Source organism: Scyliorhinus canicula, chromosome 12 (assembly GCF_902713615.1).
Source record: "Scyliorhinus canicula chromosome 12, sScyCan1.1, whole genome shotgun sequence".
In the NCBI taxonomy this organism is placed as follows: domain Eukaryota; kingdom Metazoa; phylum Chordata; class Chondrichthyes; order Carcharhiniformes; family Scyliorhinidae; genus Scyliorhinus; species Scyliorhinus canicula.
Genome location: NC_052157.1, coordinates 5,114,670 through 5,138,868, shown reverse-complemented (window position 1 = coordinate 5,138,868; position 24,199 = coordinate 5,114,670).

Genomic DNA, 24,199 nt, shown 5'->3' with positions numbered 1-24,199 from the left:
AACGGCGGGATCGGCGGCGCGAGCGGGCCCCGGGGTCCTGGGGGGGCGGGGCGCGATCGAATCCCGGGGGGTGCCCCCACGGTGGCCTGGCCCGCGATCGGGGCCCCGCGCTCAGACTCCGGGCCAGTGCCCTGGGTGCACTCTTTCTCTACCGCGGCCGCCACGGCCTCTGCCATGGCGGAAGTGGAAGAGAAACCCACATCGCGCATGCGCCGGTGGTGACATCAGTGGCAGCTGGCCGCTGACGTCACCGCCGGCGCATGCGCCGACCGGCGAAAGCCTTTCGGCCAGCCCCGCTGCCGGGGCGTCGGTTTTTTGCGCCAGTCTTCTGGTGCCAACCGCTCCGGCGCGGGGCTAGCCCCCAAAGGTGGGGACCCCTGAGTGGTTGGCGCCACTCCCCTACGCCGGGACCCTCCGTCACGCCGGGTAGGGGAGAATCCAGCCCCACAACACTGTAACTATAATCATTTTAACAAGGCTCATGGTAACTACCTTTCAGCCCCTTTTGAAATACAAGGGCATCTAACTTGCGTGATGACCCTACAGCAGGCTGCGATAATGTCTGGGAGGTTGGGAAAGGACAATGCCTCAAAGACCAACCGTCAAACGGCAATAGCTGAACATTTCAGTACACATTGAATTACACAGCACACCAGTAATTGTTTTCCATACCAGTCCCATCTCTCTTCACGGTATCCAATCAGTGAATCTTTCTATTCCTTTCTCGTTCAACACAATTCCACTCTATTCAAAGGTGCACAAGCAGGAACAAGGGATGCAGATATCTCTTCTCAACAGATTCAAAGACTATCATATCCAAACTCCAGCAGAGCAGCGCAAGGCTCAAAGGCAGGGCAATGCCGGCATACGATTTAAAGAGTTGTAACAGTAAAAATGAAACAAGGAGTTATTGAAACTGTTATTATTTTATACCTTATTTCAACCTCAGCATGCTCTCCCGTCAATGTACTAGCGACCGGTAAATGGAGCTGCCAGTGAAAGTCACACACAGGTAATTGACTCCCTGTGAATTTTTGTGGATGATTTGCAGATAACATGGAATAGATGTTGAAAGAAAGGAAGAAGGAATCTTGTAGACACAAAGAAAGGGCAGGCACTCAAATAGGTTTAATTATGTAACAAGAAACAAGTTGTGACAAGTCAATTATTGTTGCAATAATAGATGACCACAGCATGCGTTACTAACCGTGGTGGTTGTTTTCTGTCAGGCCTGGTATGGTACATACTCTCCTGCGATGTAACTGACCAACAGTAACTTGGATTGGTCACACTGTGCACTGAATTGGTAATATTGCTCTAAGATTATTTTGGCACTGTAACAGACTGTTGATGCTGCCTTTTGCTTCAGTGACTAAGGTTGGAACAGATTTTATACAGTTTTGTGGAATGAATTAGACAATTCACTATACACTCTATGTAGTTTCTTATTTAATCAAGTATAATTTTTGTTCAACGGTTGCACTCCTGCTTCCTAAACAGGGATGTGAGCACATAACCATAGAATCATAGAATTTATAGTGCAAAAGGAGGCCATTCAACCCATAGAGTCTGCTCCAGAAAGACCACCCTACTTAAGCCCACACCTCACCCTATCCCCATAACCCAATAACCCCACCCAACCTTTTTGGACACGAAGGGCCAATTTATCATGGCCAATCTCACCTAACCCGCACATCTTTGGACTGTGGGAGGAAACCGGAGCACCCGGAGGAAACCCACGCAGACACGGGGAGGAAGTGCAAACTCCACACAGTCACCCGAGGCCGGGTCCTTGGCGCTGTAAGGCAGCAGTGCTAACTACTGTCCACCGTACTGGCCATCTAGGCTGACAGATCAGTGCAGTTCTAAAAAGGTGCTGCACTGTCAGAAGTGCTATCTCTCAGGTGAGATGGTAAAATGGGGCCTCAGGCGCCTGTTCTGGTGGATGTTAAATTATCCAGGGCACTACTTGAAGAGGAGCAGAGGAGTGTCCACCCCAACAGGTATTCCTCAAGCAAGAAACAAACAATTGATCTGGTAGTTTTTATTTATTCTATCACAGGATGTGGGCGTTGCTGGTTGGGCCAGCATTTATTGCCCATCCCTAATTGCCCTTGAACTGAGGGACATTTAAGAGTCAACCACGTTGCTATAGATCTGGAGTCACATGTAGGCCAGACCATGTGATAACGGCATATTTTTTTTCCTGAAGGACAATAGTGAATCGGATGGGTATTTTTTAAGGACAATCAACAATGTTTTCATGGTCACCATTAATTGCAGATTTTTATCGAAGTTGAAATTCACCACCAGCCATGGCAGGATTTGAACCCCAGTCCAGCGACAATCCCACTACGCCACTGTCTCCCCATTGTTTATTTCGTTATTGCCGTCGCGTATAAATTGGCTGCAGGTATTGCCCCAGAAAAAGGACAATTTCTGAAGTAATTAGAAAGTGCACATCTTTGGACTGTGGGAGGAAACCGGAGCACCCAGAGGAAACCCACACAGACACGGGGAGAACGTGCAGACACTGCACAGACAGTGACCCAGCCGAGAATCGAACCTGGGACCCTGTAGCTGTGAAGCAACAGTGCTACTGTGCTACCGTGCTGTTCCAAAGCTCCACATGCTAAATTGCCCTTGGTGTCCAAAAAAGGTTAGATGGGGTTACTGGGTTACGGGGATAGGGTGGAAGTGTGGGCTTAAGGAGCGTGATCTTTCCATGGGCCGGTGCAGACTCGATGGGCCAAATGGCCTCTTTCTGCGCTGTAAAATCTGTGTCTATGTCTATCCATTATCAGTGGGATGGTCTCTTTTTTCAGCATACAGGAGAGGGGGAGGAAAACAGGGGGCAGTTCCTAGTTTGGTGGTCAGTCACTGGGCAGGGCTAAGAGTCAGAGGTCAGCTGCTAATGTCCTGTCTGACTGAGGAAAGAGAAAAATGATCAGTCAGAATGGGCTGCTGTGAGAAAGGCTTACGTTCTTTATTGTAAGTCAAGTGGCGACCAAGCCCTTGCTAAGCCTTGACCTGTTTCAATGCCAGATTGACAAAGACAAGTAAAGTCAGCCTGCTAACCCAGGCCAGGGCAAGATGATTGTTTCTCACAAGCAGGAGTTTGAAGCTCAATGAAGTGAAGTGAGTTTAGATTAAAGCTGCTCACCTTTACATTCAATTTCCCTCCTGACATGGAGCAGCCTGATGACCTAGCCTTGTTTTACCAACCAACAAAGGCACTTGTATTGATCAAGTGCCTTTAACTTGGTAAAACATTCTAAAGCATTTCACAGGAGTGTTGTGCGACAAGATTTGATACTGAACCACATAAGGAGACATTAAGGCAAATGACCAAACCCTGAGCCAAAGAGGTAGGTGTTAAGGAGCATCTTAATGAAGGTGGGAGAGATTAAGAAGGGAATTCCAGAGTTTAAAACCACGGCAGCTGAAGTCACGGCCATCAGCGATTGAGTACTGAAAGATTCCCAAAGGAGCCAGAATTGTAGGAGCACAGAGATATCAGAGAATTGTTGGACTCTCGGAAGTTACAAATATAGGGAAAGGTTGAGGCTATGGAGGAATATGAGAACAAGGATGAGAATTTCAAAATTGAGGCTCAACCAGAAGCCAACGTGGGTCAGTGAACCCGGGTGAGGGGTGAATTGGGTTTTGGTGCAAGTTAAGGTCGGGCAGCAGAGTATTTTCAATTCGAAAACTGAAAGTTTTAAGCAACTTAGGCAAAATCACAATATCCGATTTCAATGACAAGATGGGACTGTACTTCCATTGCTGCTGAATATAAGACTCAGGCACTGCTTATGGGAATGAGCACCATCATTGTACCCATGCAAATGTTCAGCAGAAACAAAAATTGGAACTGGGGTTTAACAGAATGCCAAATTTTAGGCATCTTACTCACTGTGTTTTGTGTGGCTTGTATTTCATGATCTTTGCATGCTATTTTATCTGATAATGTATCTTTGTCTTGTTTAAATTGTTTCACGTTCTCACTGCTCTCTCTATATCTGGAACCTTCTCCAGCTCCACAACTCTCTGAGATCACAGCATTTGACCAAATCTGATCTTTGAGCAGCCCGATTTTAATCATTCCATAATTAGAAGCCATCCCTTCAGCTGCCTGTCCTACAAGCTCATGTGCTCCCTCCTAAACCTCTCTTTCGTTTGGTAATGCAGAACTTGAGCATTGCTGGAAAAAGAGACATGTTATCTAAGCTTTTTGTCTTCCACTATTCAGAACAGCTCACAAGAAATTACCGGCAGCACCAGGGGAACAACAAGTTATACTGCATGGGAAGAGAGTGCTGATTGGTTGGCCAGTGGACCCTGATTGGTGGAGGCATTGCCTTGGAGAATGCAGCGCGGAACAGTTAACTGCTTAGAATATAGAATATAGAACAGTACAGCACAGAACAGGCCCTTCGGCCCTCGATGTTGTGCCGAGCAATGATCACCCCACTTAAACCCACGTAACCCGTATACCCGTAACCCAACAATCCCCCCATTAACCTTACACTACGGGCAATTTAGCATGGCCAATCCACCTAACCCGCACATCTTTGGACTGTGGGAGGAAACCGGAGCACCCGGAGGAAACCCACGCACACACGGGGAGGACGTGCAGACTCCACACAGACAGTGACCCAGCTGGGAATCGAACCTGGGACCCTGGAGCTGTGAAGCATTGATGCTAACCACCATGCTACCGTGAGGCCCCTTTGTTCAAATTTGACCTGGGCAGAGTCCAGTCCCCATTACTATAGGTAATTTCTCACGAGCTATCCTGATGTGTGCAAGATGAAAATCTTTGATGGCATGTCTATTTTTTTCAGCAAAACCCAAAACCCCTCTTTCCTCCTTTTGAGATACTCCTTAGAACCTACCTCTTTGACCAACCTGACCTAATATATCCTCCTTTGGCTTGGTTGCATTCCTGTGAAGCACTTTGTTTGTTTGTATTGTTATGTTAACTGTGCTAATGAAGTTCTCGTTGTTGCAGCTGAATTGGTCTTTTTCTGTATTTATCTCCTTGTCTAACCTGCAGATCAGGTATTCCTCACAGGTCAAATATTTGCCTAATTGTCAAATATTTCTTCCTAATTAAAAAAAGTACCCTACAGTTCAGAAGGAGGCCATTCGGCCCATCAAGTCAGCACAGGCACATGGTCACTACCCCATCCACCCGACCTATCGCCGCAACTCCATGACCTAACCTGCACATCCCTGGACACTAAGGGTCAATTTAGCATGGCCAATCCCACCTAGCCAGCACATCTTTGGACTGTGGGAGGAAACCGGAGCACCCGGAGGAAACCCACGCAGACAAGGGGAGAACGTGCAGGCTCCGAACACAGTCGCCCGCGGACGGAATTGAACCCGGGTCCCTGGCGCGGTGAGGCAGCAGTGCTAACCACTGTGCCACCATGCCGCCCCAAATTCCTATTTTTATTCCGTGAATTTCAAAATAAAAACGAGGCTGGCTTATTTCTCTTTCTGCCTGTCCTTAAGCTGATTCTTTGAAACCCAACTGTATCGGCTCTTTTCTATTGATTTACGTGATGGTGCTGGTCTGATTTCCTCTGTCAGCAAGCACCACTTTCAAGGTTAAACTTCAATTCGTAGAAACAATAGACAATGACAGTGAGAGCAAAATAAGACGGGGAATGGTATTTAAAGGAGAGATAATTCAGAAACAATCTCTATTCATTACAACATTGTGATAATGAATAGATAATATGTATTAGTGATGTTGATTTACCTGTAATGGTGATTTACTTCACCAGGTTACTAAAGTACACCTTAACACGGACCAGGAAAAGTTGTTATCTTTAATATATTGTTACTGAGAACTTAATTGGTGATTGAAAGGCCGTAAATTCAAGTTACAGGGAATTATTGTAACTCATTTCCCTTTTCTTTTAAAAAAAATAAACTTAGAGTACACAGTTCTTTTTTGTTCCAATTAAGGGGCAATTTAATGTGGCCAATAAACCTACCCTGCACATCTTTGGGTTGTGGGGGTGAAACCCACGCAAACACGGGGAGAATGTGCAAACTCCACACGGACAGGGACCCAGAGCCGGGATCGAACCCGGGACCTCGGCGCCGTGAGGCAGCAGTGCTAACCACTGCGCCACTGTGCTGCCCTCATTTCCCTTTTCTTGAAGAAAATGTGTATCACAAGTTTCCACAGGCTTGGTCTGACTGATGGGACTTGCAAAATTAACTGAGGAGTGGATGGATTGCTGAAGGGGTGTTGAGGGCCTGATGTCCAGATCAATATTTATCCTTCATGCAATGCCCTTTGTGCAAGTTTGCATTGTGCAAATCAGCTGATGTGTTTTGTGTGTTGCAACAGTGCCACGGCACGTCAGTGGATGTAATGGCCTTTGGGACATCCCAGGGTTATGGTAGGCACTATAACAATGACATTTTTAGGGTGGCACGGTGGCACAGTGGTTAGCATTGCTGCCTACGGCGCTGAGGACCCGGGTTCGATCCCGGCCCCTGGTCACTGTCCATATGGAGTTTGCACATTCTCCCCGTGTCTGCGTGGGTTTCACCCCCACAACCCAAAGATGTGCAGTTTATGTGGATGGGCCACGCTAAATTGCCCCTTAATTGGAAAAAAATAATTGGGTGCTCTAAATTAATTTTTTTTTAAAAGAAAAAAAAACCAATGACATTTTTTGCTTACGTGCAAAGCAAGAAAAATTAAGCATCCTTTTATGAGTGCGAAATAAGAGACATACGCAGTCTATGTCAGTAACCATTCTGCTTCCTAAAACATACCAATCAAATACCAAGTAGGGGCTTTTCACAGTAACTTCATTGAATCCTACTCATGAAAATAAGCGATTTTCATTTCATTTCATTTTTTCATGGTGGGCGTCACGGTGGTGCAGTGGTTAGCACTGCTGCCTCAAGGCGCCAAGAACCTGGGTTCGATCCTGGCCCCAGGTCACTGTCCGTGTGGAGTTTGTACATTCTCCCCATGTCTGCGTGGGCTTCACCCTCACAACCCAAAGATGTGCAGGGTAGGTGGACTGGCCACACTAAGAATTGCCCCTTAAATGGAAAATAATAATTGGGTACTGTAAATTTGTATTTAAAAAACCTTGGCTTAGGGGCACTCTCACTTGAGACATGAGATTGTGGGTTTAAGTCCCACCCCAGAGACTTGGGCACAAAATTTAAGATACGGTGCGGTACTGAGGGAGTGCAACACTGTTGTCAAGTGAGATGCTAGCTGTCTAAGGCAGATTAAATAGATCCCAGGATGGTGCTGGAAGAAGAGCAGGGGATCTCTCCCCAGTGGCCCCTAAACCAACGTGAGAAAACATCATCTGGTCATTATCACATTGCTGCTGAATGGAGCTTGCCATCCACAAATTGACTGAAGTGTTTCCTACATTACAACAGGTGAATACATTTAAAAGGTATATCATTGGCTGTAAAGCAATCTGGGATATAGTGAGGTTGTGGAAAGCACTATAGAAATGCAGCGATGATAAAACATCCCAAGATACTGCAAACAAAATTGGTCACCAAGCTGCATTTTAATTTTAATACTTTTCATGGGATGTGGACCTCGCATTTTTATTGCCCATCCCTCATTGCCCTTGAGAAGGTGGTGGTGAGTCACCTTATTGAACCAATGCAGGCCATGTGGTGTAGGTACACCCATCACGCTGTCAGGGAGGGAGTGCCAGAATCTTGACGCAGCCATCAGTAAAGAAACAGCGATATGGTTTCAATTCAGGATGGTGATTCATCTTCTTTAAGATTAGTTGAGACATTGAAGTACTTATTCAGAAGGGCACAGTTCGTTTTCTCACAATTGTTCAATGCTGTGGTGCTGCTGTGTCAAGCAACAGTCTAACATTTCAGCATTATACCTCTGTGTTTCAGATTCCTTCATTGCCATCCGGGATATGTTCCTTCCCACCGGGATGATAGACCCACCACAGGTGCTGTCACAATGGTACAGTCAGGAGGACGAATCCTCAACATTGACTCTGGGCTCCAAGAAATCTCATGGCGTCTGATCAAACATGGACAAGGATTTTCAGGGCTAATGCGAAAGAGTGAAGGAATGGGACTATTTGTAAGCTTTTCCGAAGATCGCGCACAAGCACAGTAGGGGGAATGACCTCCTTCTCTGCTATATCATTCCATGAAATAACATCCCACTGTTACTTAATTGCGCCGATAAAACGCAATACATGGGTAGTGAGAAATTGATAGCTTAACTTTGAGATAGTATCCAAATTTCATTAACCCATTTGGACAGGTTGGGGTCGGTCGCGGCTGAGGTAGCTACGTGTACATAGATGTTATAAAATGAATGTCACTAACTGAAGCGTAATGCATTCTGGGGCTGGAACAGCTTGGCCAATTTCTTTGCAGTTCGTGATGTTAACTCAGCAAAGCTCCTTATGCAGGTGGTAGCTGCCCGCTTTAGCAAAACATTGCCAGTAATGGGATTAAGATAAGGAAGTCCTGAGCTAGTAATGCTCCTTTGTATAACACCTGTAGCTGCCTCGGCCGCAACTGACCCCAACAATCAAAAGGGTGGATGGTGCCAGGCAAACACAAATGGTAATGGTAATGGGCTAAGTAAGGAAACAAAAGATAGGTTTTTGGATGTTTTACTATCTTTATATAAGTACAAGTTGTTGAGGATTGAAGTCAAAAGAACACACAATGAGACAGAGAAAGGCCATGGAGGTGGAACCACAAAAATACTTCTTCGAGTTGCAAGGAATTTGGGTCGCTGTCCGTGTGGAGTTTGCACATTCTCCCCGTGTCTGCATGGGTTTCGCCCCCACAACCCAAAGATGTGCAGGGTAGGTGGATTGGCCACGCTAAATTGCCCCTTCATTGAAAAAAATGAATTGGATACTCTAAAATAAAATTAAAAGAATTGCAAGGAATTAGTCCACTTTGTTAAGCATTTTTGCATAGTGATACTGACAAATTTACCAATGCTGCAAAATTAACTGTAATGAACTCCAATTGGTTTTATTGGTTGGCCAATTGGAGTATGAGCTCCCTCAATGCTAGCTCACTGAGGGGGCCCATATAATCACCTGTGTAGGCTTTGTGAGCCAGTCTTAAGTTGACTGGACTGCCAGCAGCACTGTTTGTAGCTGCTCCTGTAATATCATTATTGTAAATAAATATCGGTGTGGTGACGGAACTCCTGCCTCCCGTGGATTACTACACTAACCTTAAGTAAATGTGAACTCTGCCTTATGGGGTGTGGGGACTGAAGGGCTCATTATATTCCAGCTCCCTTTCACTAACAGTAACACAGCAATAGCCAGGAAGCACAGTAGAGAACAATTCTGCTTTAAATGTTCAACACTTGTGTGGTGTTGAATGCAGATGAACTGAGATCGTAGGATGATTGAGTGTTGGTAGAGTATCTGGGACCGTCGCGTTGCTGCTATCCAGTTAGTCTTCCTCCCGTTCCTTGCCCCGTGGCCCTGCAAATGTTGAAGTGTTTAAGCAGTTCTCTTTTGAAAGTTATTATTGAATCAGCTTCCTCCACCCTTTCAGATAGTCCACTCAGGTCACAGCACTTCACTGAGTGAAAAGGCAAAATGTAAACTTGTGTTTTATCTGTGCAGATCCTGACTGACCTGCTCAGGAATCCAGCACTTTGTATTATTGTCTCAGCTGTCCAGTACCTGCGGGGTTTTGTTTTTTACTTGCAATTGGCAGTGTCTAGTTACGCTACCCCTGGTACAGTATCATGAATGTGGAGCCGGCTTGATGGAGCAGCTGGTCTTTTCCTGCCTTGCATTTTTGTACGGCTGTGAGTTCTTTCTTTTCACATAAATACTAAAGCTGTTGGAATAGGTGTCACAATGTTGTCCCTTTGCCCCTTCAGTATGTCCCACTGAAGTCAATAGAATCATAGAATTTACAGTGCAGAAGGAGACCATTTGCTGCCCTTCGAGTCTGCACCTGCCCCTGGAAAGAGCACCCCACCCAAGCCCACCGCACCCCCTAACCCAATAACCTCACCTAACCTTTTTTTGATGTGGAAATGCCGGCGTTGGACTGGGGTGAGCACAGTAAGAAGTCTTACAACACCAGGTTAAAGTCCACCAGGTTTGTTTCGAATCACTAGCTTTCAGAGCACAGCTCCTTCCTCTCACTGCTCCTTCCTCAGATTCAGCTGAGGAAGGAGCTGTGCTCCGAAAGCTAGTGTTTGAAACAAACCTGTTGGACTTTAACCTGGTGTTGTAAGATTTCTTGTTTTCTTTTTTGGACTCTAAGGGCAATTTAGCATGGCCAATCCACCTAACCTGCACATCTTCATAGAACATAGAACACTAAAGCTCAGTACAGGCCCTTCGGCCCTCGATGTTGTGCCAACCTGTGAAACCCCTCTAAAGCCCATCTACACTATTCCCTTATCGTCCATATGCCTATCCAATGACCATTCAAATGCGTTTAGTGTTGGCAAGTCCACTACTGTTGCAGGCAGGGCATTCCACGCCCTTACTACTCTCTGAGTAAAGAATCTACCTCTGACATCTGTCCTATATCTATCTCCCCTCAATTTAAAGCTATGTCCCCTCGTGCTGGACATCACCATCCGAGGAAAAAGGCTCTCACTGTCCACCCTATCTAATCCTCTGATCATCTTGTATGCCTCAATTAAGTCACCTCTTAACCTTCTTCTCTCTAATGAAAACAGCCTCAAGTCCTTCAGCCTTTCCTCGTAAGATCTTCCCTCCATACCAGGCAACATCCTTGTAAATCTCCTCTGTACCCTTTCCAATGCTTTCACATCCTTCCTATAATGCGGCGACCAGAACTGCATGCAATACTCCAAATGCGGCCGCACCAGAGTTTTGTACAGTTGCAACATGACCTCATGGCTCCGAAATTCAATTCCTCTACCAATAAAAGCTAACACACTGTACGCCTTCTTAACAACCCTCTCAACCTGGGTGGCAACTTTCAGGGATCTATGGACATGTACACCGAGATCCCTCTGCTCATCCACACTACCAAGGATCTTCCCATTAGCCCAGTACTCTGTCTTCCTGTTATTCCTTCCAAAATGAATCACCTGGATATAAGATGAGTAGATCATCATCATCTGAATGATGCTCACGGCCTCACGGTAGCATGGTGGTTAGCATCAATGCTTCACAGCTCCAGGGTCCCAGGTTCGATTCCCGGCTGGGTCACTGTCTGTGTGGAGTCTGCACGTCCTCTCCGTGTGTGCGTGGGTTTCCTCCGGGTGCTCCGGTTTCCTCCCATAGTCCAAAGATGTGCGGGTTAGGTGGATTGGCCATGCTAAATTGCCCGTAGTGTAAGGTTAATGGGGGGGATTTTTGGGTTACAGGTATACGGGTTAAGTGGGTTTAAGTAGGGTGATCATTGCTCGGCACAACATCGAGGGCTGAAGGGCCTGTTCTATGCTGTACTGTTCTATGTTCTATGTTCTATGTTCTATGAATGTGCATTATAAGTTATATGTTTTATTGTTGTAGTTCTAGCATCTGACCAGCAGGTGGCGTGAGTATGCAGGCACGTGACCCGGGCGCATCATGGGTGGGATTCTCCAACCCACCCCCGCCGGGGCGGAGAATCGCCGGGCGGCGGCGTGAATCCCGCCCCACCGCCCCGGTTTTTCGGCGGGGGCGGGAATCGCGTTGCGTCAGTCGGGGGTCATCGGCAGTGGCCCCCCCCCCCCCCCCCCCCGGCGATTCTCCGCTCCGCGATGGGTCGAGTGGCTGCCTGTTTTCGGCCAGTGTCGCCGGCGTAAATCAAACCAGGTCCGTACCGGCGGGACCTGGCTCTGCGGGGGGGCCTGCGGAGTCTTCGGGGGGGGGGGGGGGGGGGGGGGATCTGGCCGGTGGCCTGGCCCACGATCGGAGCCCACTGATCCGCGGGGCGGGCCTGTGCTGTGGGGGAACTCTTTCCCTCCGCGCCAGCCACGATAACGGTCCGCCATGGCCGACGCGGAGAAGAACCCCCCAGCACATGCGCCAACTTGCACCGGCCGGCGAAGGCCCTTTGGCATCGGTTAGCGCGACACTTAACCCGGCGGCGCCGGCGTAGCCCCAGAAGGTGCGGAGGTGGGCCGTACCGGCGCCGAGGAGTGGCGTGAACCACTCCGGCATCGAGCTGCCCGGAAGGTGCGGACGATTCCGCACCTTCCGGGCAGCTCGATGCCGGAGTGGTTCACGCCACTCCTCAGCACCGGTACGGCCCACCCTGCCGGTTGGGGCAGAATCTCGCCCCATGTGTTCTGGAATAAGGTGTGCTAGTAAGGAGTTGGTAGCAGTCGCATATTAGAGTAGCGCTGTACTATCTTAATGTAAATTAGTGTTACACCATTATTTCCAACTGTATTAATCTTAGATATTATAGTCATCTTTAGAGTAGTGTTAGTAATAAATAGTTTTGTTGTAAAACAAAGTCTAATGTTCTTTGTTAATACTACCACGTCAAGATTCAAAATCAGCATAATCAGTAAACATTACAGGGAGTTGAGAGTAAAGATCAGCTGTTATCGTACTGAATGGAGGAGCGAGTCAAGGGACCAGGTGGCTTCTGCTGCCTCCCCTTCCTACGTTTTTAACTTGAGATCAGTGGCAGGAGGGGAAGAAAGCTGAAAATGGGCGTGAAAATAGAAAAGGAAATGAAGAAGTTAATTTTGAAAAGAGTGAGCAAGTTGATAAAATATCAGGTCGTTCCAGCTTGGGTTTATCTAGGAACTGCCACCAGCTTCCCGGCGTGGCCGTCACCGGTATCAAATGTGCGTTGATCCACTTAATGAGGCCCCATAGGCTTCACGGGCAAATAATGGTCCCGCCGGTTGATTCACCAGGACCGCGCTCGCTAGCTCCTCGCCAACAAGGGGGAGCAGCACTTAAACCGACCCCACAGAGCAAACCCCACTCAGCTCCCAGCCATGCCACCAAGGACACCAGCCCCACGATTCAGGGATAACGACCTGGCCGGATTGTTGGATGCGATTGAGTCCAGAGGGGACGCCCTGTTCCCCTGAGGGTCTTGGAGGGTCAGTCACATGGCAGCCGGTGCCGCCTGGGAGGAAGTAGCATCGGCCAGAAGGACCGGTTCCCAGTGCCATAAGCAGGTCACTAGGCTGCATGAGTGGGTTAAGCCAGGCCCCCCTGGCACTGGCCTCGCCCGCCACTTCCCACCCCCACCGACGACCATGCACCTGGCACCGCCCCCGCCTAGCATCATACCGTGCCCCGGCCCACCAATGTCCAGCAGTGCTGCCCACACTGATATACATTAGGTGGAGGCAGGAACCCCCGGGCGAGACAGCAATCGGAGGTCTGCTGGATCCCAGGACCCAGTTGGGTCCCAGTCAGATGCTGAGCCTCTGGGCCAGGTTTACCTGGAGCTGATGCAGTTGATAAGGTGTGGCTGTGATATTCAAAGGGATATGTCAACAACGGGAATGGGACTATTTGGCGCCGCCCTTTTGGCACCGATCATTTGGCGCCGACCTTTTGGCGCTCATCGGTTTTGGCGCCAATTCAGACTACTTCAGCAATTAATGATAACAATCTACAGCCTTGGTGCTACATAAGCCTGTTTTCTTTTCACATTAGCATTTGAAACACCTTGGGCTCCAGCATTTGTACAATAATGATCCTGACTTTGTCTTAAAAGCGAAAATGATCGTAGCATTATGTTTTGTACCTGAGTCCCACATGGATGTCTACATCGATGCTTTATTGGAGGACTTACCTGATGAACTTCAACCATTGCTGAATTGGCTCGAAGATAATTACGTTGGGAGGACAATGAGACGAGGCAACGGGCGGCATCCGCCACTTTTTCCTACAGAAAAGTGGAATCAGTAGAGGCGAACAATAGCTGGTGAGGACCGAACAAAGAATCATGCTGAAGCAGCACACAGAAAAATATATGCAGAATTAGGAACCATCCCGTTATATGGAAGTTCATCGATGGTATAAGGAAAATTCAAAAAGGGCGTGATGCTTACTACGAGCAGTTGATTGCCGGGAATGCTCCAAATCAAAAACTTCTGAAATACATTAAAGCCGATGAGCGTATCTTAAACAGTTTGATTCACTGTTTGACACCACTTGAATATTTACGTGGTTTGGCCCACAACTATGAACTGCATTAAACTTTTATACTCATTTTACTTAATATTTGGTGTTAGAAATAAAAGTCATGTTTTTATCTATTATTATTATTAACCTATCATTACATTCCTGGCAATATATTCAATACACAACAAAGGGGCCAAAACAGCTGGGCGCCAGAATAATGAGCGGCAAATCAATTTAGCGCCAAAATGGCGGTGTCAAATGATCGGTGCCAAAAGGGCGGCGCCAAAACGTACCCGACCCGTCAACAACACTCCAGCAGGTCCAGAGCCAATTAAAGGAGTCCCAGAGGCTACGAGCGGAGGAGCTAGCACCAGAAATGAATGGCACCAACACCAACACTTCAAGGGTGGCAACCGGAGTGGAGAGCCTGGTGCATGACGTTAGCAGCTTTGGTAAAGATGTCCAAGGCGTTGCGTAGTTGGTAACGGCCATGGCTGAGTGTCTCGGCAGAATGTCCGACTCACTGGGGAATGTCACCTAGTACCAGGTGGCTTGTTATGAGCCACTGCGGAGCATGTCCCGATCTCAGGTGGGCTTTGTCGGGTCCAGAGCGTGTCCCAGTCACTGAGGTGCATCGGCATGATGGTGCTGAAATTGGGGAGCCGCTAGGGCTGGCAGAGCCAGATGATGCAGGGACAGCTGTTGCTCAATCAGCTGCCCCTCTGCCCCAAAGTGACCCCCAGGGCCCAACGGGCACTGATCGGGAGGAAGGGGCACTGAGTGCCAACCCATAGCCATCCTACGAAGTGGCGACGGTGGCCACCAGCTCCCCCGAGGATTGCTGGGTCAGACTGCGGCCTGCAGCGGCCACGCCGTCCTACATGGCGGAGGCCACTCGCGGACCCGGCTCGCGAAATAGTGCCCCCCCTTTGGCCAGCTCATTCGCCCCGGACTACCCCACCCACAGTGCCCCCAGCCCCTAATAAAGCCCCCTCTGTCCGCGGATCAGCCCTCCCCTGACTGTGGCGGCGCTGGACTGAGTCTGCTTCCGCCACGCTGAGTTCCCGATGGATAAGACCACACGCGACCAACGATGTTGGGAACTTGGCCGGTCGGGGACAGAAGCATCAGGCAATGTCCTGAGGCCTGTAATGATATGTAGACATGTAACCAATGGGGAACACCCAGCTGTGGCATCACCACTAGAGGGCATACACGACCACTATAAAACACAACACACACAAACTCTCGGCCTCACTCCCGGCAGAGACCAAGGGAACAGAACGAGTGTCGCAAGTATCACAGTCAGGGCACCACATGTGGGTTAGAGTCAGTTTATATAGCTAGTCACGTTTACTGTGTTGCTGGAGAGTTAGATCAGCAGAGTGTCAAACTCATTTAGTAGCTTTGTTAATTGCGCAATAAATACTTTCAACTCACCTCGAAGCCTGGAATATTCTTCAACATCGTCTACAGCAAGTAGCGACTTATGTTACTCAAATAACATAACAATATAAGGCCGCCGAAACGTGGCACGGCGTACTTGGCGAGCACGCCGCTTTGGAGGGGGCGGAGCATCGCGAAAGTGGTGCCGCCCCCGATTTGGTCCGGAATTGCGATTCTCCGGCCGATCGGCGAATGCGATTTCGGCGTCGCCGACCGGAGAACCCAGCCCATTGTATTTCTAAAGCACCTTGCACATGCTCAAGATGTCTCTGAGTTGCTGTAACAAAGTACTTTTATGAGGTGAAGTTGCTGTTGTAATGTAAGAAACAGTTCTGTCAATTTATACACAGCAATCTCCCAACAACATCAATGAAATAATTTTTTTTAATAGATTACCCAATTAATTTTTTCCAATTAAGGGGCAATTTAGCATGGCCAATCCACCTACCCTGCACATCTTTGGGTTGTGGGGGGGAAACCCACGCAGACACGGGGAGAATGTGCAAACTCCACACGGACAGTGACCCAGAGCCGGGATTGAACCTGGGACCTCGGCGCCGTGAGGCTGCAGTGCTAACCACTGCGCCACCGCGCTGCCCAACATCAATGAAATAATGAAAAGATAATTGATTATTTTAATAATATTGTTTGCAAGATAAATATTGGCGAGGGCATAAGCAAAAAACTCTTTGACTGTCTTTGAAATTATGCCATGAAAATGTACATATCCACTGAAGAGAGCAATTAAGCCACAATTTAACATTGGGCTGGTTTAGCACACTGGGCTAAATCGCTGGCTTTTAAAGCAGACCAAGGCAGGCCAGCAGCACGGTTCAATTCCTGTACCAGCCTCCCCGAACAGGCGCCGGAATGTGGCGACTAGGGGCTTTTCACAGTAACTTCATTGAAGCCTACTGGTGACAATAAGCGATTTTCATTTTCATTTCATTGGCACTGTCTACCCAGAGTTTTAGGTCCAAATGTCTGGTGTGGGACTTGAACCATCAGACACTGAAGATGTGAGTGCTCCCCACTGAGCCACAACTCACGCTAGTAACTCAGTTGGTGGAACCGGTTGTGTAGTAGAACAGTGTGGCACATCACTCTGTGATGGATTACCGGTGTCCAAATCAACATGCTGCATTGTAGAAAGAGGAATCCGACCGGCTCACTGGGCAAACTCCTTCACTTGGACGTCTTCCATTCAACAATGAATTTGTGCCTCTTTAACCAAACCGTAGAGTCCGCCACGTTCCTGAAGTATTATTTCTTTCTCCTGAAGCCTCTTTAATTTTTGTATCAGTGCCGCCCCAACGCCCCGTGTGACAGCCAGTAATGTATGAGCTCAATTCGCCATGTAGTCATTGTGTTAGTGAACTAATAACCCAGCCCTTCATCCCACTGGGAAACACTCTGGGATGGTGTTGGAGTCATGAAAGGTGCTATATAAATGCGAATCTTTCTTCTTTTTTTTTTAAAATACTTTTTATTGAAGAAATTTTTCAGAGTACAAACATTTTAACCCCCCCTACATTTGAATTATATCAAAACAAAGTCAAACCCCCCTACTTAACAAGAATCCCCCCCACCCCCTACCCGCGCGCCCCCCCCGCCTCCCCCCCCCCCGCCGACGAACCGGCCGCCAGACCATCTTGTCGTTTCTGGCAGTGTCCTCGGGCAGGCCTTGCCCGTGACACCACTGATACCGTGTTTCCTTCGTTGCTATCCCCCCCCCCCCCCCTCCCCTCCCCCACACCTTCCCCCCCCCTCCCTCCCGCCCTCCCCTCCCGGGTTGCTGCTGTCACGACCTCAGTTTCTATCTCTGATCTAAGAGGTCCAGAAAGGGTTGCCATCGCCTGAAAAACCCCTGCACCGACCCTCTCAGGGCGAATTTGATTTTTTCCAATTGGATGAAGTTTGCCATGTCATTTAACCAGGTGTTAACACTTGGAGGCCTTTCGTCCCTCCACTGAATCAAGATCCTCCTCCGAGCCACCAAGGACACAAAGGCTAATATTCCAGCCTCCCTCGCCTCCTGTACCCCCGGCTCCACCCCAACCCCGAAGATCGCAAGTCCCCATCCTGGCTTGACCCTGGACCCCACCACTCTCGACACCGTCCCTGCCACCCCCTTCCAGAACTCCTCCAGTGCCGGACATGCCCAAAACATGTGTGCATGATTCGCAGGGCTTCCCGAACATCTAATACACCTGTCTTCACCCCCGAAAAACCGACTCATCCTAGTCCCCGTCATGTGGGCTCTATGCAGTACCTTAAATTGAATGAGACTCAGTCTCGCACATGACGACGACGAGTTGACCCTCTCTAGGGCGTCTGCCCATGTCCCATCCTCTATCTGTTTCCCCAGCTCTACCTCCCACTTGTCTTTCAACTCCACTACTGGTACCTCCTCCACCTCCTGCATAATCTTATAAATGTCCGAGATCTTCCCCTCCCCGACCCAGACCCCTGATAGCACCCTATCACTTGCCCCCCTGTCGGGAAGCACGGGAAACCCCTCTACCTGTCGTCTGGCAAATGCCTTCACTTGGAGGTACCTGAACGTGTTCCCCGGGGGGAGCCCGAATTTCTCCTCCAGCTCTCCCAAGCTCGCAAACCTCCCCTCTATAAACAAGTCCTTCAGTTGCCTAATGCCCACCCTCTGCCAGCTCAGAAATCCCCCTCCTGTATTTCCCGGTGCAAATCTGTGGTTCCCTCTTAGTGGTGCCCTTATCAAACCCCCCACTTCCCCCCTGTGTCGCCTCCACTGCCCCCAGATCTTGAGGGTGGCCGCCACCACCGGGCTCGTGGTATACCTCGTGGGAGGGAGCGGCCATGGTGCCGTTACCAGTGCCCCTAAGCTTATGTTGCCACAGGACGCCCTCTCCATACGCTTCCAAGCTGCCCCCTCCCCTTCCATCATCCACTTTCGTACCATCGATGCATTTGCCGCCCAGTAATATCCTGAAAGATTGGGTAACGCCAGCCCTCCACTATCCCTACTCCGCTCCAAAAAGGCCCTTCTAACTCTAGGGGTGCCATGTGCCCACACGTACCCCATGATACTACTCGTTACCTTCTTGAAAAAGGCCCTAGGGAGGAAGATGGGCAGACACTGGAACAAAAACAAGAACCTCGGGAGGACCGTCATTTTAACTGACTGCACCCTCCCTGCCAGCGACAGCGGCACCATGTCCCACCTCTTAAACTCCTCCTCCATCTGTTCCACCAGCCTAGAAAAGTTCAGCTTGTGGAGGGTCCCCCAGTTCTTTGCCACCTGCACCCCCAAGTACCTGAAACTTTTTACTGCTCTTTTGAAGGGGAGCCTCCCAATTCCCTCCCCCTGGTCTCCCGAGTGTATTACAAAGACCTCACTTTTCCCCAGATTTAATTTATATCCCGAAAAGTCCCCGAACTCCGCTAGTATTTCCATAACCTCCGGCATTCCCCCCCTCCGGGTCTGCCACATACAGCAACAGGTCATCCGCATAGAGCGAGACCCGATGTTCCTCCCCTCCCCTTGTCAGTCCCCTCCACCCCCCTGAACCCCTCAGTGCCATCGCTAACGGTTCAATCGCTAATGCAAAGAGTAAGGGGGATAGGGGACATCCCTGCCTAGTACCTCGATGGAGCCCAAAATATTCTGACCTCCTCCCGTTTGTTACCACACTCGCCATCGGGGCCGAATAGAGCAGCTTTACCCACTTGATAAATCCCTCCCCAAACCCAAACCTTTCCAACGTCTCCCACAAGTATTCCCACTCCACCCTATCAAATGCCTTCTCCGCGTCTAGCGCTACCACTATCTCCGCCTCCCCCTCCACTGCCGGCATCATGATCACGTTTACACAATCTCCGGACATTTGTGTTAAGTTGGCGTCCCTTCACGAACCCCGTCTGGTCTTCATGGATTACCCCTGGCACACAATCCTCTATCCTGGTTGCCAGGACCTTTGCTAACAGCTTGGCATCTACATTTAAGAGGGAGATAGGCCTGTAGGACCCGCACTGGACCGGGTCCTTGTCCCGCTTCAAAATCAAGGAGATCAGGGCCTGCGACATTGTTGGGGGCAAAACCCCCCCCCTCGCGCGCCTCATTAAAGGCTCTCACCAGCACTGGGCCCACCAAGTCCACAAATTTCCTGTAAAACTCCACCGGGAACCCATCCGGCCCCGGCGCCTTCCCCGCCTGCATCTGGCCTATCCCTTTAATTAGCTCCTGCAGCTCTATCGGCGCCCCCAACCCTTCTACCAGCTCCTCCTGTACCTTTGGGAACCTCAATTTGTCGAGAAAGTTCTCCATTCCCCCTCTCCTCTTCGGCGGTTCAGACCTATACAATTCCCTGTAGAAGTCCCTGAAGACCCTATTCACCTCTTGCCCCTTCTGCACTACGTCCCCACCCCTCTCTCTCACTCCCCCAATCTCTCTGGCTGCATCTCGCTTACGAAGCTGGTGTACCAGCATCCTGCTCGCCTTTTCCCCGTACTCATACGCCGCACCCTGCGCCCTTCTCCACTGCGTCTCCGCCTTCCTAGTGGTCAGTAGGTCGAACATGGCCTGTAAACTGCGCCGCTCCCTCAATAGCCCCTCCTCTGGTGCCGCCGCATATTTCCTATCTACTTCTAGGAGCTCCCCCACCAGCCTCTCCCTTTCCTGCCTCTCCTTCCTCTCTCTGTGTGCCCTTATGGAGATCAGCTCTCCTCTAATCACTGCTTTCAAGGCCTCCCAGACCGTCCCCACCTGCACCTCACCCGTGTCGTTCGTACCCAGATAGTTCTCAATGCCCGTTCTAACCCTTCTGCACACCTCTTCGTCCGCCAACAGCCCCACATCCAGGCGCCACAACGGGCGCTGATCCCGCGCCTCCCCCAATTCCACGTCCACCCAATGTGGTGCATGGTCCGATATCGCAATGGCCGAGTACTCCGTGTCCTGCACTCTCGGTATCAGCCCCCTGTTCAATACGAAAAAGTCTATCCTGGAGTACACTCTGTGGACGTGGGAGAAAAAAGAATACTCCCTCGCCCTAGGCCTACCAAATCTCCATGGGTCTACCCCTCCCATCTGCTCCATAAACCCCCTTAACACCTCTGCCGCTGCCGGCCTCCTATTCGTCCTGGAACTCGATCTATCCAGCCCAGGGTCCAACACCGTATTAAAGTCCCCTCCCATGATCAGGCCCCCTGCCTCCAGTCCCGGGATGAGGCCCAGCAGGCGCCTCATAAAGCCCGCGTCGTCCCAATTCGGGGCATACACATTCACCAGCACCACATTCTCTCCCTGCAACCTACCCCTCACCATCACATACCTGCCCTCCTTGTCTGCCACCACTTCTGCCGCCACGAACGACACCCTCTTTCCCACCAGAATCGCCACCCCCCGGTTCTTGACATCCAAGCCTGAGTGGAACACCTGTCCCACCCACCCCCTTCTCAGGCGGACCTGATCTGCTACCCTCAAGTGAGTCTCCTGCAACATCGCTACATCAGCCTTCAGTCCCTTCAGGTGCGAGAAGACCCTTGATCTTTTAACCGGCCCATTCAGCCCCCTTACATTCCACGTAATCAATCAGATCGCTGGGCGACCCGTCCCTGCTCCCTGTCGATTAGCCATGCTCTGTCCCTTGCTCGCCCCGGGTCATCCCTCCCTTTCTGACCCGTTTCCCATAGCGATGCCCCCCCCCCCCCCCCCCCCCCCCCCAGCTCTCCCCTTCTCGTCCCTGGTCTTTCCAGCAGCAACCCGGTATCTCCCCCTAACCCTCCCTCCCCCCCCCCCTCCCCCCCCCCCCCCCCCCCCCCCCCCTGGCTAGGACCCCTCCTAGCCGCGATGTGCCCAACATCGTACTCCCGAGAGTCAGCTGATCTCCGCTGACCCGGCTGCTCCTGCCACACTCCGACTCCTCCCGGTTCTAGGGGGGGGGAGGGGCCTCCCCCCCCCGCCATTCCACTTTGACCCCGCTCCAGCGCGGGAAAGGCCGCCATTACTGGCCACGCCCCACTCTTCTCCCCTCCTCTCTCCTCCATCCCGCGCGCGGGAAAAACAGAGGAAAGCCCGCGCTTTCGCCCGGCCACACCCCGCCCCGCCATCTTCCACTCCCCCCCCATCCCCATCCACGCCCGTGAAGGATCCCCTTAAAACCCCAGAGATAAACCCGCATGATCAACCCACTCCCCCCCGTCCCGTCTTCCCAACTTAACAATATAAATACCCAATGGCAAATAAATACATAAATACTTAACTACATACTTAAATAACAAAATAATTAAATAGCTATCAACTAACAATGTGCTTAACCATCACCCTCCTTCAAACAGTATAAATAACCACAGATAACCATAACCAGAGAAGGAAGAAAAAACAAAAAAAAAGGGGGGACCAAACACCCGAAGAAAAAGGGGTAAAAAGGGTAAATGACTAAGGGAAGTTGGAAACGGGAAGAAACACACCATAAGAAGAAAACGACCTGCAATAGAAATTTCAACAGTTCAAATATACAGAAACACCAAACAACTCGAAACCTTCAAGATATTCAAAAAGTCAAACGTTCAAGAAAAGCCAAACAATCCAAGAAACTGTTACCCAGCTCCGACCTGGCCTGAAAAGATAAGGGCCACTTGCTCAATCAAGAGTACCCAGGCGGCTACGACCGCCGGTGCTCCCAGGTTTTAGTTCATGTCCAGCTTTTCTTCTTGTACAAAGGTCCAGGCCTCCTCTGGGGACTCAAAATAATGATGTTGGTCCTTGTAGGTGACCCACAAGCGCGCCGGCTGCAGCATTCCAAATTTGATCCTCTTCGCGTGTAGCACCGCCTTCGTCCGGTTGAACCGGGCCCGCCGCTTTGCCACCTCCGCACTCCAGTCCTGGTACACCCTTACCGTCGAGTTCTGCCACTTACTGCTTTTCTCCCTTTTTGCCCACCTCAGGACTTTCTCCCGATCACATAGCCGCTGGAACCGCACCAGCACCGCCCTCGGGGGCTCGTTTGCCCTAGGCCTCCTGGCCATGACCCGGTATGCCTCTTCCAGCTCCAGGGGCGCAGGACCGGCCCCTTCCCCCATCAGGGAGCTCAGCATCTCCGCAACATATCTCGGGAGATCCGACCCCTCCAGGCCTTCTTCTAGGCCCAGGATCCTCAAATTTTTCCTCCTCATCCGAGTGTCCAGCTCCTCGAAACGGCTCTGCCACTTCAGGTGGAGTGCCTCGTGCACCTCCACCTTTGTCCCGAGGACCGTGGCCTCCTCCTCCCTCGCGGTCATCTCCTGCTGCAGCTCTCTGATCGACGCCTCTTGGGTCGCCTGGGCTCCCACCAACCTGGTGGTCGTCGCGTTCATGGACTCTAAGAGCTCCACTTTCAGCTCCGTGAAAAAACGGAGGAGAGCGGCCTGCTGCTCCTCCGCCCATTTCCTCCATTCCTCCGTTGCGCCGCCGGCCGCCATTTTGATTTTCTTCCCCCGCTTTTTTTGGGGAGCTGCTGCCACTTTTCTTGCCGCTCCACTCCGAGTACCGACCATAAAATCGGTCTAGTTCTCCTCAGGGGACCTTCCCCCACCGGGATTCGTCTTTTCAGCGCCGTTGGGGCCCTCCAATTGGCCCAAAAACACCTTTGTCGCAGGAGCTTCCAAATGTGCGGCTTAGCTAGTCATAGCCGCAACCGGAAGTCGCGAATCTTTCTTCTTATGAGCATGCTTTTTAACTTGCATTAAGAATACAGACTGAAAAGAACATGGGCAGGGTACTCCGTTCCCGAGACTAAGTGTTGATGCTGGGTCAGAGAATGGCCGTGGCGCTGCGCGAATCGCGCCACGCCGCTCCGATGCCAGGACGCGATTCTCCGCAGAGTGGAGAGGTGGTGCCATTGGTGCCGGCGTGGTGGGCGCGTTGTCAGTTGGGGGCTGCTCTACGCGGGGATCCCTGCGATTCTCCGGCCTGAATGGGCTGAGCGGCCGTAGCAAAAAAGCCGAGTCCCGCCGGCGCCATTCTAACATCCTCCGAGTCGGCGGGACCTCGGCGTTGAAGGGTTTGGGGGCGGCCTGTGGGTGGGGAGGGAGGATCCGATCCTGGGGGCCGGCCTCTCGGGCTGGGGGCTGCCTTTCTTCTGCGCCTACCTGTGTAGCCCTACGCCATTTGGTGTTGGGGCCGGCGCAGGGAAGGAAGCCACTGCGCATGCGCGGACCCCGCCTCACCGAGTTGACGGCGCTGTGAGTCGCTCCGGCGCCGTGCTATCTCCCTGTGGCCCGCAGAATCAGGTCTCGGAAGGCCTGTTGATGCCTGAGTAAAACACTCCCATTTTTACACCAGTGTCAACGCTCTGCCGACGGATCGGAGAATCCTGCCCAAGAATGGGGTACTCTAAATTTATAACAAAAATTGGAGGAGAATATAAATATTTTATAAAAACAAAACACGGTTACAACCTGCCTCGGTGCTCTGTCAGATGGGTGTGAGGGGTGGGCTGATGTGGGCTGGCTTGAGAGGGGACGCAGGGGTGGAGGGGGGGGAAATGGGCCACCACCACCGTCACCCCAGGGATCCGTGAGGACCGTGTAATGGAGTGACCAGCTCGGATGCAGGGATCAACCAGGTGGACGGTGGGAATTGCTGCGGTGGGCAAGAGTCAGACATTATCAAACGATGCGGAGCACCAGAG